Below are 18,321 nucleotides of genomic sequence, written 5' to 3' on the forward strand. Positions count from 1 at the left end.
TAGACAAGAGAGTCTAAAATCCTCTAAGAGCATATAAAATTAAAGGTGTGAAAGCATTTAATAATGTTGAGTATAATTTAAATACCTAAGGTACTTATTTTTTTTACAGCAGATTTATTTACAATTTAATGGATATTTAGGTGCTTCAGTGAGATTAATCTGTTTTATTGGTTAGGACCTGGGGCATATGAATTTGAAGTTGGACATTCTCCCTTTTGTCAATTTCAGTGGGGAGTTGGAGGAATTGTTTCTATGGACTCAGACTGTAAATAACCCCAACTTGTTTCATACATTGTCCTGATATTCATCATTGGCACCAGTCAAAAGAGTGAGTGTCTTTCAACAGCTGCATGTAGTGTTTAGCTTCTCTGTGTCAAGGATAAGGAAAAACTTCCCCTTCATACTCTAAAGTTTTGCTGAAAAAAACACTGACAAGAGGCAGATTGATAGTAGAAAAGGTAGATAAATTTGTGTAATCATAGTTTCATGTGATATGAGAGCCTTCAGCCTGGAGAACCAAAGATACCAGCAAAATTATCCATTTTCTTCTTAGGTTCAGCCAAGTACAGACAGCTATGTGGAAATATAATTGCACAAAAAGGCTATGATTTAATGCCGATAGACTGAGTGGTGAAACCCAGGAAGGCCTATCTGTCTAGATTTTTCTTGGCCTCTCTGAGCATGCATTTCTTCTTACTGGGTGTGGCCGGTTTTTACATAGAAGGTGGAGGAACAGTTAAGAGTCATATTTTTAGGTTTTATGGCTGGCTTTGGGAAAAAGGGGTCTGATTTCTATGACCCAAGTTGGGGAAGAGGATTCTAGTTTCTATGGCTAGACTCAGGAGAGAGTGGGACTGAGAGACAGAAGGGCAGGAGAAAGTCAGAACTACACTTTTGCTTCTGAGACTACTTTTGGGGCCTTCACTTTGGTCCATTGTTTTCTGACAACTGACAATTCAAGTCAACCAACATTTATTGAGCACCTGAGGTTACTGAGAAGATAACTGCCCTGAGGAGCACAATGTCTAGCAGTAAAACCAATACTGAGTGTATTGAAACAGTTATTACTACCTCATATGTGAAGCTTATGATCTTTTTCATGCAAATTAGTTTACACATTCTGTTATGCTTAAAAATTGTAATTTATGTCAATAGAGCTTATAAGATTCTCAGTTAAGAAAACTTTAGCTGAAGATTTTGAGTTTATTCATGTCTCCAAGTTTATGATCATTTGAGGGTAATGTTTTTTTTTTTCTCAAATGAAGCTGAATTTATATAGACAGATAACCTGTTTTGAAAACTTTCCTCACAAACCTTAGAGTAATAAAGCAGGTATGTGGAACAAACCCCATTAAAAAATTTTTCATTGACTTTGATAGGAATATCTGACATATAGCCAATTGCTTCAAGTCAGTATTTTGTAAATTAGTTACACATGGAAATTGATGACAAACCTGTATTTTTTTGCAATCTAGCTACTCATTACTTATAGACTAGTAGTACTTTATTTACTGTATCTCAGCTTTCCATTAGCGTTAGTTTTATACTATGACTTAGTACTGTTTTATAGGCATCATAAAGCCAATAATTTGTCAGATAATTTAAATGTAAATTGGTAGATATTAAGTTACAGAGACAAATTACTATACCAGTAACTTGATGAAATCTTTTCCACACAAAAGCTCAGAGGGAAAGTGAGGACATTTTCTTGAGTCAAGCTCAAGAAGGAAAAACTTGGTGTACGTTGCCGCAATTTGAATGCCATTCAATCAGGGAGCCAGGCCAAGCGAAGTCAAGGAGAAAAGAGGTCAAATCAATTGGACTTTCTTCCTAATTAACAGAAATATTTTGAAACTCTTAAGTAGTTTTTCTACTAACATGTTTTCATCTAACTATTTGCAAAAACAGCCTCAAGCTGCCATTTCTGTCACAAGGTTGATTAGATCCAGGAACAAAGAAAGTCATATTACTAGGATGCATAAGATAATCAAACAGATTATTTAAGTTAATTAACTATTATCTAATTTTGTGAAATTACGTTCAGTGTAGAATTGATTAAAATTATTGCAAGAATATTGTAGCCCACATGTTTTCAATTTCTCCATTTAATTCTAATATTGTCTCCAGACTTGCATTTTTGAAATTAGTATGTGATCATGTAAACATTCAGTGCTCTTTATTACCAGGGCAAAAGTCTTCAAATTTTAAAAAAAGTCATTAATATTTATTTGGTTACTGGCAATATGTCTTTTAATGACATTTATTCAGCTTTATCAATTATTTAATATAGTTACAGGTAAATATTACTAGCTGCTAGGAAACAGGGCCTAGTATAATTCCTTTTCTATATTTTTTTATGCATGGAAATACTGGGATAACTTGTTCAAATGTGTAACTAGATGGAAATTGAAGAAGTATTTTGTTTCTATTTTCTGAGCTGTATCGTTTAATTGTGGGCCACATAGAGTCCTAAAGTCACATTCCAAAAAATCACATGGCAATCTACTATCAACTCTGTTGTTGATCTATCACCTGACAGCTTGTTGTGCTGAACCCCTATCAACTCCGATGGGGATGGCACCAGATTCAAGAGGCAGATCAAGATACCCAGAGCCAGCAAACGAGCCATGGGAGATATATTGAGAGCTTACGTACAGGGAAGAAAGCCCAGTAGCAGTGGGCTGGATAGGAGACTTGCTGACCCAGTAGTGGCAAGCCAGGCAGAACTGCAACTGCTTGTAAAAGGCATGCAGTTCATATGACATTTTCATTTAACACCCTCCCTGTAACAACATTTACCTGGCAACCTTCATTTAACCCAAAACAAAGGGCCTGATCGGCTGTATGGCCCAAGTTCTTTGGGAAGGATCAGGGGCTCAGATGTTCTTCATAGATAAGGAATGAATCTCAGATTTACCACTCCTGGATTCCTTAGTAAAGAACTCTGGACACACTTTCAGGTTAATCTGCCACACAGGGGGTCATTCTCAGGGTGTGTACAAGTCGAGTTATTGCCGTCAGGTGCATCTACCATACACCACTCAACTAGATTCACTTTTAATATCATTAAAATCCAGGAAATGAAAAGCATATAATTTGTTAGCAGTTTTGTTATGCAGCTATTAGAATTACTAGTCAGTTTCTCAACATTGAAAGAATTATATCAACCATTGTCTTTGATTCAGGCAAAGATCTAGGTAGTTGTCTTTCTTTTTTAAAAAACGAGGAGAGCAAGAAAACTAGCATGGGTTCTGTGATGGTTAATATTGAGTGTTAATTTGATTGGATTTAAAGATGCAAAGTATTGTTCCTGGGTGTGTCTGTGAGGGTGTTGCCAAAGGAGATTAACATTTGAGTTAGTGGACTGGGAAAGGCAGACCCACCCTCAATCTGTGTGGGCACAATCTAATCAGCTGCCAGTGCTGCCAGAATAAAAGCAGGCAGAAGAACATGGAAAGACTAGACTGGTTTAGTCTCCCATCTTTCTCCCGTGCTGGGTGCTTCCTGCCCTTGAACTTTGGACTCCAAGTTCTTCAGCTTTGAGGCTCGGACTGGCTTCCTTGTTCCTCAGCTTGCAGACAGACTATTGTGGTACCTCACCTTGTGATTGTGTGAGTCAATAATCCTTAATAAACTCCCATTTACATATACATCTATCTTATTAGTTCTGACCCTCTAGAGAACCCTGACTAATAACAGGTAAGTTTCTCAGCTCAGTTTTAGAAAAGTGTAAATATGGCTTTGACTATTTTGCCTGGGTGTCCTTTGAAAGTCTTTGTCTACTCCAGGGGATAAAATATCCAATGTCAAAACCAGTAGTTCAGACTATAGGAGTAAGTTTAGACTCCTTAACCTGGCATAGATTCTTTCTGGTTGTGGCAGTTATCTACCTTCCCACCTCTGCCCTCCAGCACAGCCTACTCGAGATGCCCAGAGATGAGATCTCACTGTCTCACTGACCTAGTTGCTAATTCCTAAATATGAAAAGCTATTTTCACTCTCTGTGCTCTTGAAAATATTGTTTCCATCTTCAGTTAAAGAAACCACTTGTCCTTCTAGATTCTGGCAGTTCTACCTCCACAATAAAGCCGTCTCTGATTTTAGGAAGCGGAATTCCTCACATCTGTGTTGGTCATTCTGATCTAATGACACCATTCACATTGCATTGATATTGTTTGTTAAAATTTTAGACTTCTTCTAGAGATCTTGGAATGTGTCTTACTTATTTTTATTTTTATATTTGTATTATCTAGATTGGAGGTATTCAATAAATATTGGATTAATACATATATTTGACTAAGATAAACATTTTAAGAATATGCATTAGAAATGTGATATATTCCAGTTGCTATATAAATTGTATTTTATAAACTCTGACAATATTGCCCTTTATAACTCAGTTCCCTTTTTTATTATTTTCCATAATCGCTCTGTCTTGTATGCATAAATTATGTTTAGTACATTCATGGACTATATATTTAGATACTATATATCATAGTATTTTACCTGGCCTATCATACTGTTTCCTTGGTTCATTTGGGGTGTTATTGCTTATTTGAGTTTATGAAATACAGTAAAATTCAAATTTGTAAATGAACATTGTTTCAAGTGTTCATTATTAAATCGGTTGTTTTTATTTTAGAATTTATAGTCCCAAAGAGGTAAGGCTGTAAATGGTGATTAAATTGCAAGGTAGGCAAGCAGAGCCTATTTAACCTGTCCTAACATGAAATATGGTATAATGGTATGATTTCAAATTTATTTAAAATAGAATAACACTAGAATGAAGGACTGTTAATTTTCCCTAATAAACTGTATTCTGATATCTAACTGAATAATGTTAGAAATGCATTTCTAGGGCTTCTGAAACTCACTTGAGTTGGGGAAAGCCTGAAGAAAAGAGGGAGGGAAATGTGTTTTACTTCTTGTTACTCAAAGCATGGCGCAGGGAGGGGCAGCATCACCATCACCTGGGAGCTCATACGGCAGACTTTCACACTTTCCCCAGTCTGCTGAGTCAGAATCTGCAGTTTAACTGGACACCCAGGTGACTCATGTCTACACCAAACTTTGGGAAGTACTGGAGATCAATGCTGGCTTTTTCTCTTTTTATATATGCATTTGAAGAGGGATATCTCTACTGTTAAACATCTACATAAATGGAAGCACTACTTGAGATCACCAATTTCTGGGAATTATTAATTTGGGAAAAAATATTTCTCTCACAGGGGTCTATGAAAGGACCCATTGTTCTATGCTACTCTCTATTGAATTACATTGCTATTTTGTAAGAAGGAAAAGTCAGTGTTTGGGATAATCTAAAATTCATTAGATTAAACATGATTTCCAAATTAGCAACTTCAGTTTAAAAAGCAACATCAATGGTGATGCACATTAAGTGTGTTTGTAATTTTTTTAAATCAGTTGACAAGGTATTTTAGATTTAGAGAATTTCTTGAAATAGTTTAAAATAGTTAACGATGCTTGTTTATCAACAGTGTAATAGGAAAAATACTTGGGAAGACCTGATAAAGTTTTATACAAGCTTTACTAATAACAAACTGTATGTATACATGAATATATACACACTGCTATGATTAGTTCAGAATAGAATATTAAGGCATGTAAAAATAAATAAGGCACAGCAAAATAAATATCCCCAAGTGGCTAAATAAAAAAAAAAAAAAACACAATGAAAGCTTCAAACTTATTAATATGATGGGCATCTAAAATTCAAAAATTATGTTGGGTTGTTTTTGTCACTTTAAAAACAATATAAATGAAAATGTGTTAAATATATAGAAATAAGCTATATTCATTGTACACCAACTAAGATAATGCCTTGATGAAAAAGATCCTTATATATCTACTCTTACCATTTTCTGGATGTAACATTTGAAATTCAGTTTCAGAGCTACTAATAGAACAAAAAAGCATTGGTACATGCTATCTGTAAATTAAATTTAGTTGTTTAATCCAACCTTCTTCTCTGGTGCCTAATTATTATTGGCATTAGCTGGTATTATTGATAATGCAGGTTTGAAGAATATCTCCTCTGAGCTGTACTAATGTTAACTATGTACACTAACTGCTAGTAAATATAATCAATGTTTAGTATAGTGTTTACCCGTAGTTTCCACTGAATACATTTCCATGTGCTGTCTTTAAAAGAAATATATTATGTATTGCCACAAACGTATTTTGAGAGCATGAACATGTTTTTATAATAGAAGAAATTTTAATACAAATAATAAATAATAAGGTATTATCATTATCTTCTCTTTTTCTAGACCCAATTCATTGAATTTCTATTCAAAAAATGTAAAATATATATTCAATGAAACTAAACAAGCTAATATTAAGTCGCTTCTTATTTCTGGGAGATATCGTGATGTAGTAGAAATAATGTTGTATTAGGGAAAAAGAAACAACCTCAAATTTTCCTGTGTACTTTCTAGCTTTGTGGCTCCGAAACAGTCACTTGTCTCCTGGCCTGAAAGCAAATTCTGAACTAAGATACTTTCCTAAAGATCCTTCTAGTTTTAGATCTATAATTAGAGAGCAGCGTTTTAAAATTTCTATACATACATACATACACACACACACACACACTATATATATACACACACATACATACACGTTTATGTTTATTTTTTCCTAATACAGACAGTATTACATATGGAATATTAATCCAAATAATGCTTCTAGTAGTAAATTCAACAGTAAATATTGATTTTTCTTCTTAACGAACTTAAGTAACATTATAGAGACTGCAACTTAAATTGTAGTTAGGCTTATGGGGATCTTTGATACTACAAATACTAAATAAACTCAAAATTCTGTTATTCTAAAAGAAAGAAAAGAACACTTTTTTCTACCAAATTTTATTCAGTACCTATACCTCAAAAAATAGTTTGTAAAGAAGTTTATTTTCCCATATATAGACATAAATTTGAATTGCATGGCAAATGTAATTCTAAACTGTCAGTGACTTTATAACATATGGCAATTCATTTAAAGTTGATTCATGTAGTATTACTAGGCAAAGTATAATATGAAAGAATCTTTAAAGTAATGGCAAAAATATTGCTTAAAACATTGCTATTTGATTTTTTTAAACAGATGCCATATGATTTTTTTGTGGATGAGAGGTTATGAGTAGAGTGTAGTGACGTTGACCTATTCAGTGGAACTTGCTAGTTGTTGACTACATGTACTAGTTGTTAGTACATTAAATATGTACTAGCAATTAGTGTATATAATCAATACATTTTCACAGACACTTTTTTTGTGCTTTTGCTAGCACCCTTTTTGAGGGTAAAGATCACATTTAGTTTATTTTTGTATTGTCTTCACCTTTCTTAAAGCAGAAGCCTGTTGAAATCACATGGGCAGATCTTAATTTGCAGGTTTTTTTCACTTATTACCAAAGAAACCTTCCTTCTTATCATACTTTTGTATTCATCCCTTTTTTCTTCTATGTGATTTTCTCTTCTCTATCTCTCATATATGTATTTGTGTTGAGATCTCTGTGGTGCTAGAGTCTTTATGTTTCATATCATGTAATCTGGTGGAAAGGGACTATCCTCCCATTGTAGCATGTGAGTGGTATAGATTATAAAACTTATTAAAATATGGTTACCTGCATGGGACAGTGAGGATGAATTCTCTGAGGCTTGGGGTAAAGGTTAAGAATGAGTTTATTCATGGTTTAAAGTATCATTTTTGTATGCTTGAGCAATTAAAACTATTGTTAGTGCTTTAAGCATTCAAATAATAAAACATTTATTGCCTTCACATAGACATTTTTCTGAGTTTTTATTTCATTAGAAGAGATTCTTTGAAGGGAAATTACTAGGACAATGGATTTGAACAATTTAATCCTTTTGGTATATATCGCCCACGTGCATCACTGAAAATTTTCAGTCTTGTCATATTTTGACATTTGAAAGTTCTCCTATTTATTATTTTAACTTGTTTCTGAAGTTGAACAATTGTAAGAGTATTAACATTTGTATTTTGTATTCTAAAGATTTCCCATTTATTTCTGTAACTGAGAGCTCTCAGAGATCAGCTACCACTCTTACCCTTCCTTCACATCTTTTTCCTATAATGAGGCTCTTTCTTGTACCTTAGAATTTTATTTACTTTTTAAAAGCAGTGTATTATGTAAAATGTTCTATTAAAAAATCTGTGCTTTGTCCTCATTTTTCTGCTTTTTATGTCTCTTACATATCCTTTAATATCTCAATTCTCTAATCTATCATTTTATGCTCACTCCTCTGTAGTTTTAAAAAATTTTGCTGATAGTCATTCTCGAGTTCAAAATCTTTCAGAATTTCCTTCTTGTGATTAGGTAGAAACTCCTCTGCTTGATAATAAAAGCCTTCAACAAAGAGTATTTGTCTTCCATTTTTCCAGTTTACTTCCATGCATTTAGGCTACACTCTAGCCAGCTTGAATTATCTGTATCCATCTTCCTCTGAATTTCTCAAACATATTCTCACGTTTGAATCTTTGTTAATTTTGGTTCTGCTTTCTTGACAGCTTTGTCCTGTTATCTCTAACTGAAACTCTACAAGGCACGTTTAGAATTTTACAACCCTTCATAAGAGCTAATTTAATCCTCAGTGACAGTTTATTGGAATCATCATTTATGGATTTACCATGCTGTGTTGTACAGAAGTTGTCTTAAATTACCCTATAGTAATGATGTCAGCACGTCAAGGGTTGGTTCTGCCCACTCTTTCTCATGGCAGTGTGGGTCTTTATACATAATAAAGTATATATATACAGTTATTTAATTGAATTAAACATAAGTGGTAGTTTGTTAAATCCAGATTTATTAAAAAGCTTAAATTAAGTCCTACAGGAAAGGTCTCAAAGATTCTCATGGATTTTCATATTTGATTTATACACTGAGCCAGAGGCTTTGGAATTATTACTACTCTGGCTTAGAGAACATATTTATAAATATTCTTTTGGGGAAATACCTTTCCTCTCTTTAAAATAATACAGACCCACCACAAATAACCCAAGTAACCTTTCCTGTGCCACCCATGGGCATTGGGCAGTAAAGACTCAAAATCCAGTTAGTATTTAAAGAGGACAGTCTGAATGTAGGGAATCATGAAACTATCTCTCTATGCTTGGAGAGATTTTAATTTGACAGTGTACACAAGAAGTAATATTTAGAGAGATACTTTAACAAAGAGATAACAGAAAATCTATGATTTCCATCTAAATGAGAGATTAGTATTTCTAAAGACAAGAGAAGACATCTGCTTCTGATCAAGATGAACTAACAGGGGCTGGATTTACCAGAACACCAAAAATAACAAACAAAATATAAAATGACTGGACACAGTGCTTCACACCTGTAATCCCAGCACTCTGGAAGGCCAAGGTGGGATGATTGCTTGAGCCCAGGAGTTGAAGACCAGCCTGGGCAACATAATGAGACCCTCGTTTCTCTAAAAAGTAAGCTGGGTGTGGTGGCTTGTGCTTGTAGTCCCAGTTACTAGGGAGGCTGAGGTGGGAGGCTGAGGCAGGAGGATGGCCTGAGCCCAGGAAGTGGAGGTTTCAGTGAGCTGCGATTGTGCCACTGTACCATCACACACACACACAAGGACAATGATCCTAGAGTAACAGCAGCAATCAAGATGAATCATAATTACCCAAGCTTATGGCCTTGAGGGAGTTTTCAAACTGTAGTAAAGCAAGGGTCAACCCAGGCAAAGCCTGGCAGACACCAGTTGAGAAAATGGAGCAGAGAGTGTGGGGAGGCCAAGGTGGCTAAAGTTTGGAAGACAGAGTACCAAAGAGGGGAATACTGAGCAAATAATTCCAGAGGTGTTCTAGGCCTCACTCCAAACTGATACTGCTTTTTGTCATCTAACATATGGTCCCAAAACTATTCTTAGGTATGGAATGAATGTGTTCCCTCCAAAACTCAAAGAACCAGGAACTATGAATCCTTCTTTGTAGTAAGGTATGCAGAATGCTCCAATCTGTCCTGTACTTTGGAGACCCAATGTCTCAGTGCCTATGACACTGGACCTGTTTAAAGAAGAGGCAGTTCCCTAAATCTTCAAAACTTTCATTTTTCCAGTCTCTGTAGCACATGCGTTTCATCACGTCTTCCAGTGTTCTAACCAACAGTTGCTCAACATACCCAGTCATTTTATGTTGAAATAATCAATGTGATATTACATGGGATGTTCAGATAGTCCGGATCTCTTGAGATTAGATTATGATGAAATGTAGGAGAGTTAGCCTAGTCCTGAGCCAAAACGGTATGTGTGTATTGTCATCTGTTGCATGTGAATTTGGTTTCTGGTCCTCTTTTCTGACTGGATAGGAAAGAACAAAATTTTCAAAATCAGTGCCTATGTATCATATACCTGAATCAAAATCCATTCTAGTGGAACTTCACACCTGGCAAGCCAGCTGTGATAAGGATGCTGTTTGGACTTGAGATAGCCTATAGTGATCCCCGAGGATCTGTCTAGCTACTGAGGGGGCCATACTGGTGAATTAAATGGTATATTGTATGAACCACCACTTCTACATTCATTAAACTTTTAAAAGTGGCACTGGTCTCCATAATTCATCCCAGAATATGATATTGTTTTTGATTTCTTATCTTTGCAGAGAGTTGGAGCCTGTACCATAGGCTTCCACTTGGCTGTCCCCACTGTCTTTTTCCCCAATAACTGGTTATTCAGGTACATGAGACCCAATATGCAGAGGTGAAAGCTTTGAGCAGACCTATCAAGCTTCTCTGTACATGGTCTCTTTTCTTAAATTTATTTTTTAAATTACTCTTTTGCAATTGTACATGCTTATGGGGAATAGTTTGATGTTTTGATACATATATATGTATTCAAAAACATACACATACTGCCCCCACTATTATTGCTCTTACTCCATAGATCAAGTACCTAGTGCTGGGGTTTCTTTAATTGACAAGTATGCCAATCTCAATTATACATTTAGGGACTAAGGGTATTACCACTGGGTGAGTGTATGGACCTGGTTAATATAAGGTAAGCCAGAATTAGCTTAGGACTCTATTTGTTACCTTTTTCTCACATGCTCCCACTGTAATGTGGCAGTTATGATGACACTTATGTCTTCAGGTATCAACAACATCATGAACCCTGTATTTTCAAAACATCTGGGCAGTTCCAGGTGCATAGTCTCTTGGGTAAAGAGCCACAGGTCTGTTTGAGGGAGACAGAGGATCATTACACTGTGTATTTGTCATCTCGTTGCAGGATCTTCCTCTGGAGATGTGTTCAACTCTTTAGTGAATCTATTGACCTTTAGTCAATAGGTTCTGGTCCTGAAACCTGACTCAGACAAAGAAACTGGCAAGTGATTATGACATTTTATTGAGGTGACCACTGTTAGCCTTTTGCTCATTCATTCTTGCTCACTTGTTTTTATGTTACTTATTGTAGCAAAATGTAAATAACAAAATTTACTATTTTAATCATTTTTAAGTGTACAATTAACTGGCATTAAGTACCTTCACACTGTTTTGCAACCAACATCATATCCATCTCCAGAACTTTTTCATCATCACAAACTGAAACTCTGTACCTATAAAGCAATAACTCCCCATTCCCTTTCCTCCCTGAAGCCACTGGTAATCACTATTCTACTTTCTGTCTTGCTCACTTTTGATATTACATTAAGTAGCACCTTGATGACTGCCTGCCTATTTTGTCCTTTGAGGTGCCATATTCTGTTTACCATTTTCATAATGCTCTATGTCTTTCTGATTTTGTTGCTTGTTAAAATAATTATAAAACCCTGACGTCTGCTAGTTCAGCCACACCATCTTGCTTTTGTTGCTTCCTACCTTTGCTATCAGCAATTCAGTTTCTGTGATAGCCTCTACCATCAGCCTTGCTCCATAGAAGAGAGTTATCCCTGACCATTTCAGTGATGCTAATGATGCTCAGGCCTGCACATTTCTTATGATCCTGGTAAACAGTGTGTCTTCTAGGCCTTCTCAAGAAAGATACTTTCTTGGAGAATCTTGTGACCTCACATAACATTTTCATGCTGCTGATAAAGACATAGCTGAGACTGGGTAATTTACAAAAGAAAGATGTTTTTGGACTTACAGTTCCGCATGACTGGGAAGGCCTCACAATCATGGCAGAAGGCAAGGAGGAGCAAGTCATGTCTTATGTGGGTGGGGTGGCAGCAGGCAAAAAGAGAGCTTGTGCAGGGGAACTCCCATGTTTATACCACAGATCTCTTGAGACCCATTCACTGTCACAAGAACAGCATGGGAAAGACCCGCTCACATAATTCAATCACTGGGTCCTTTCTACAACACGTGGGAATTATGGGAGCTACAAGATGAGATTTGGGTGGGGGCACAGAGCCAAATCATGTCAATAACTACTCAAGGAGTCCTAAATCCCAGAGCCTTTTAATCCTTTCCTTTAGCATCTGTCACAGCAGCTCAGGCACTTCAATCTCACTCATCTTGGGTCATGACTTTTTCCAGGTTTCTAATAGAAATCCAAGCAACAAATTTGTATTAATATCATCTCCTTTTTTTGTGAGGATATCCAATCCTATATTTAGAGAGGGTGTCTCCAAGTCAATCAATTCCTCCTTATTCAGTTTATGGTCCCACCTCTTTGAGTACATTCAAAATCCAGTTTCACAGGCACTTCCTGGACTCCTCTATGTTTGCCTGCTGCATGCCTTATCTCCTTTGTGGGTATAGTTTATGTCCTACTTCATTAGCCCCCACACTTCTTAGATGCATTAACCTTGGCTATGGGTCTGATGGCCAGGTGAGGAGATGGGGGAAGCTCCTGAGAAAGTATGTTGTTTTGTGTGGAAGGATGGGAGACATTTCTGTGTAGTCTTTACACATAGGATGAGTGCTAGTTCTTAGTGGGGAAGAGTGAGAACATTCTGTACGTTGAGAGGATTCAAAGGATGGTAGGGAGTCAGTATCTTCTGGGTTACCCATGTCCCTCTACCACGCGACAGTATCCCAGTATTACTTGACTATGGACCTGACTTTGGCATGAGAACCCTGTCTTGAACATTTAACTGCCTTTGAAGTTTAGTATCTCTGACTACTAAATACTGATCTTGAACTTCATTTTTTTCTGCTTGCCCATTTTATGAGAAGGAAACTTCTTGTTAGCTACCAAACAAACTCTCTTGCTCTCACACTTAGCTTTTAGTTGTTTGTTAATTTCTCTCAGCCTTTTATATCCATCTTTAGGGAAGCAATGAACTTAGTAAAAATAATTTAATTCCATTATGGTCCTATTTACCAGTTCCCCTGTATAGTTCAAATGCCTGAATCCTCACTGTATTCAGGCAACAGCCCTCCCCAAGCATAGTCTCCCAGGTGGCCACTGGTGTACGTTTTAACAACTGGTTGTACATACTCCAGTTGCCACTCAGGTTGGAGTCTATTGCTAAGTGAGGAGTGAGTGACAGTCCCATATCCCATCTTAATGTCTGTCTTCCTGGACCATTCCTGGTAAACTTGTGCCCCCTAAGTTATCTGGAAATCAGATACTGCAACAAAGTTAGGAATGCAAAAAGAAAGGGCCTTAAAAGAAAATGCATTCATTTGTACTGATTAAGTCATTATCTTACTGATTTTAAGTGTATGTGTTCTTCTCTAGCCTCTTATTTGCCTTTTCATGCACTTAATTCTTGATTTCAGGGAGAATGCAGAGTTTCAAATAAAAGGATTGAATGATGTCAACACATCTTACATAGGAGATATTAATTAAGCATTTTAAGTATTTTTAAATAAAAACATAATAGGCATTTCAAATGAGAAAAACATTACTTGTTTGAGGATGTCTCCTTGGAGAAATACTCATAATTAGATACCTAATATGTAGACAGACAGATGCCTGTCCACATTACTGTAGTTCAGGCAATGTGGTAGTTTAGGACTGGACTGTTAAATTTCACTTTTTAATTTACCCTTTATGAAAAAATAGATTTACCCCCTGATATGGTTTGGCTCTGTGTACCTATTAAATCTCATCTCGAATTGTAATCTTCACGTGTCAGGAGAGGGGCCCGTTGAGAGGCAATTGAATTATGGGGGTGAACTTTTCCTTCGCTGTTCTCATGATAGTGAGTGAGTTCTCACAAGATCTGGTTGTTTGAAAGTGTGTATACTTCCTCCTTTGCTCTCTGTCTCTCTCTCTTCTGCAATGCCATGGTAAGATATGCTTGCTTCCTCTGTGCCTTCCTCCATGACTGTAAGTTTCCTGAGGCCTTCCAGCCATGCTTACTGTACAGCCTGCTTACTGTACAGAACTGTGAGTGAATTAAACCTTTTTTCTTCATAAATTATCCAGTCTCAGTTCATTATAGCAGTATGAGAACTGACTAATACACTCACTAAATGAGTAGTCAATAATATTGCAGAAAATCTAACTCTTAAAGGCTTCTAGAAGCACAGAATTTAATTATATCACTTCCATTTACTTCAGCGTTTATTATCCTTGTTAATTAAAGCATTTCCCCAAGACTTCTGCTTGCCAACCATGTGTTCCTCTGACTGAAAGTGCCCTATATTCTTGAAGATAAAAATATTTAATGAAAATATTGTATAGAATAGTCATATTACTACCAATTTGCTCCCCCCACCAGGTGTGCAACATATACTTGAAAATATTTTCACTTAAAATTTATGTAAATAATATATTTTACTAATCCACGTTGGTCTTTTTCAATGCACTATGCCTTTATTTGTGTGTTTGAAACTCTCAAGGTTGACCTAGCAGAAACAAAAAGACAAATTTATTATAGAAGTGATGGTGGAAAAAATTGCTATTTAAAATAAATGTTGTCTAAAAGAGTGAACACTGCTAAATTAATTTCTTTTCTGCAGAGTTCTTTGATGGATTTGAAAATGCAAATCTGGGCTTTGAGCTGAATTTCAAAGCAGTGCTCTGAGGATAATTTATAGTTCTCTTGGAAATAAGATGAAAGAGGGAGATGGGATAGGGGAAGATAAGGAGTCAGCAGTATGGGGGAAGATACAATTCTAAGTGGGGGCCACAGGGTCAGTGAAAAAAAATCCTGGAATGGGGTTACCAGAAGTTTAATGATAAAAATTATGTTGTTTCTATTTCTTTATTGCAAATCCTATTGTGACTCCTTTAAATCTCCAGTAGAATCTGTCATACACACAAATACCTAGTTTTAGAGTCAGAGTATTTTCTTGTAGTTGTTTTGCTTAATTGTTTGAAATAATTATGGAAAGAGATTGAAGCTGAATTCCATGATTGGACTGATACAAATCAGAGAAGGACATCATTAGTTAGAAATATTGGCCTGGCATGGTGGCTCACGCCTGTAATCACAGCACTTTGGGAGGCCAAGGCAGGCAAATCACGAGGTCAGGAGATTGAGACCAACCTGGCTAACATGTGAAACCCCGTCTCTACTAAAATACAAAAAATTAACCGGGTGTGGGGAGCAGGCTGAGGCAGGGGAATCGCTTGAACCTGGAAGGCAGAGGTTGCAGTGGGCCGAGATTGCGCCACTGTACTCCAGCTTGGCGACACAGATTCCATCTCAAAAAAAAAAAAAAAAAAAAATATATATATATATATATATATATATGTATATATATAATAAAAATAAAATAGATTTATCAACAGAATTAAGGCACCAGAGAAGAACATGAAAATAAGTTGAAGCCACTTTGATGTCCTGCCCTCCATCTCTTGAATCTTGAGTGATTAATGGAAATCTTGGGAGGTTTTTGAATTGCTCACAAATTCCAATAGTGAAATTAGGGTTTAAGCCCATTATCTAGATATCTTTAAAAATTTCTTGCCATTAGGTCTTAAGTTGTGGATGATCCCATTAAAATGTCAGTTGCACAACGATACTGAAATCCAAGGCCTCAGTAATAGTGGAATGAGAAACTCCAAATTCTAGAAGAGTTTCCTCAATGGCTCACTCCTCTTGGTTTCTCTGGGTACATTAGTTTTTACTCATCTCATTGAAGAAGTGCTTTCTCCACACTTTAGAAAACTCTTTTTCTAACAGCTACCTGAAAGGAGTGGTTAAACTTGATGAGTTCCTAATCACAAAATACAAGGTAAAGGCAGGCTTATGCTTGACCCAGATCACTTCAAATGACCTCCGCTCCACCAGACAACTGTGCCATTGTATGCTTTGCATTATAGACTAGTATAGGGATGTTTATTTTAATTAATTAATTAATTTTTGAGATGGTCTTACTCCATCACTAAGGCTAGAGTGCAGTGGTGTGATCATGGCTCACTGCAGTCTTGACCCCCTGGGCCCAAGTGATCCTCCCACCTCAGCCTTTGTGAGTAGCTGGGATTATAGGTGTGTGCCACCACACCTGGCTAATTTTATTATGATTTTTTAGAGATGAGATCCCACTATGTTGTCCAGGCTGATCCTGAACTCCCGGGCCCAAGCAATTTTCCTGCTTCAGTATCCCAAAGTGCTGGGATTTACAGCTGTGAGCCACCATGCTTGGTGAAGGATTTTGTTATTAGAGCATCAACATTTTTAGATATGTTATTTCTACTTTCCTGCAGTCTTCATTTATTCTTCTGATATATGGATTTGGGGACACTGCATGCCCCCAAAGGCAATAGGTGTTTTAATCCACTGGCTATAGAATATTATAAACTGCCTTTTTCAATCACAAATCATGTCAACTTTGAAAAATAACATCTACTAAAATAATTTGGGGACATGGCAGCAAATAATTAATAAAACAATTGAGACAGGGGAAGGATGCACTTATTGTAGTCAGGAATAGTTGATTGATGACAGAGCAAATTTTTTTTTCATGAAAAATTTATGTTAGATTCCCAGAGAACCATCTGGAAAGTGTTCTCTGGATGTTTATCTGTATATTCTGAGTTTAATAACAATTCTCGACATCTTTTAATTAATCACATCTGTCAAATGATGTTGAAGATAGGCAGCTAAATGGAATCTCTTCAAGGACAGTTTGGCTTTAGTGACTAAGGATTTCATTTACTCAGAAAAAGAGGCTTGCAAATGTGGTATATATTAATTTTCAACAGTTCTTTCTTAAATCCAACAGAATATAGACAACTTAGGATATGTTTGAATATATGTGTAGTTGTGAGAATGCATATGTATGTAAATATCCTTTATAGCTGTTATTTCTGACCTTCATCACCAATGTTGTGTTCATAGGCCATGTAAACAAAACAATGTCTGCTTGCTGTTCTTTCTAAGCTATGTTTCTATTGGGGAGGGATGAATAAGGACAATAATCCCTTTTCTTTGTATTGGTTTTATAATTATTTCATTATTCTTGCAGTGTTACCATATGTTGAAGTAATTAATTAATTAATTAATTAATTCTAAAATCTTAGTGGCTTAACAAGCTCTTTTTTTTTTTTTTTTCTTTTGGCCCATGAAACATATACAATGAAAATTGGTAGCTGGGATTTGGTGGCACGTTGGATCCACAGTCAGGGACCCTGGTTGACAAAGGCTCCATCACCTTCTGTGTGAACTATCTGGAAGATGTGGCCTTTCCCATTCACGGAATAGGTGAAGAGACATAAGAGGGTCTTGCATTGGTAATTAAGTACTTTTCTCTGGAAGTATTTAATGACCAGTCTTCTGGAGAAGACGTGTGATTTCATTGGCCAGAACTAGTCACATGACCTCACCTACATGCAAAAAGATTTGCAAGTATAAGAGAGCATATGAAATAATCAGTGGGCTGACTCATTGCCATACTATATTCCAGAAATATATTTGTTGAGCAAGAGAAATTATTTTTAAATTTATTATTGTACTTTAAGTTTGGGGTGCATGTGCACAACATGCAGGTTTGTTACATAGGTATACATGTGCCATATTGGTTTGCTGCACCCATCAACTCGTCATTTAGGTATTTCTCTTAATGCTATCCCTACCCCAGCGCCCCACCCGTTAACAGGCCCCAGTGTGTGATGTTCCCCTCCCTGTGTCCATGTGTTCTCATTGTTCCACTTATGAGTGAGAACATGCGGTGTTTGGATTTTTCTTCTTGCGTTACTTGAGCAAGAGAAATTTTAATGAAACCAAGTGAAACATTAAATAAACTCTGCCCTTTTCTTTTTATTCCAAGGACACAGTGCATGTAAGATGTAAGATGATATCATATTTAGACTCTTAATTCAATGTCCACCTGATTTTTATGCTGCACGTACTGCTCTTCTTCCTTTTAACAGTCTCCAGCTCATAAGTTATATGTGGATTACTCAATGTGCCAAAGACGATTGATTC

Source organism: Piliocolobus tephrosceles, chromosome 8 (genome assembly GCF_002776525.5).
Source record: "Piliocolobus tephrosceles isolate RC106 chromosome 8, ASM277652v3, whole genome shotgun sequence".
Lineage (NCBI taxonomy): Eukaryota > Metazoa > Chordata > Mammalia > Primates > Cercopithecidae > Piliocolobus > Piliocolobus tephrosceles.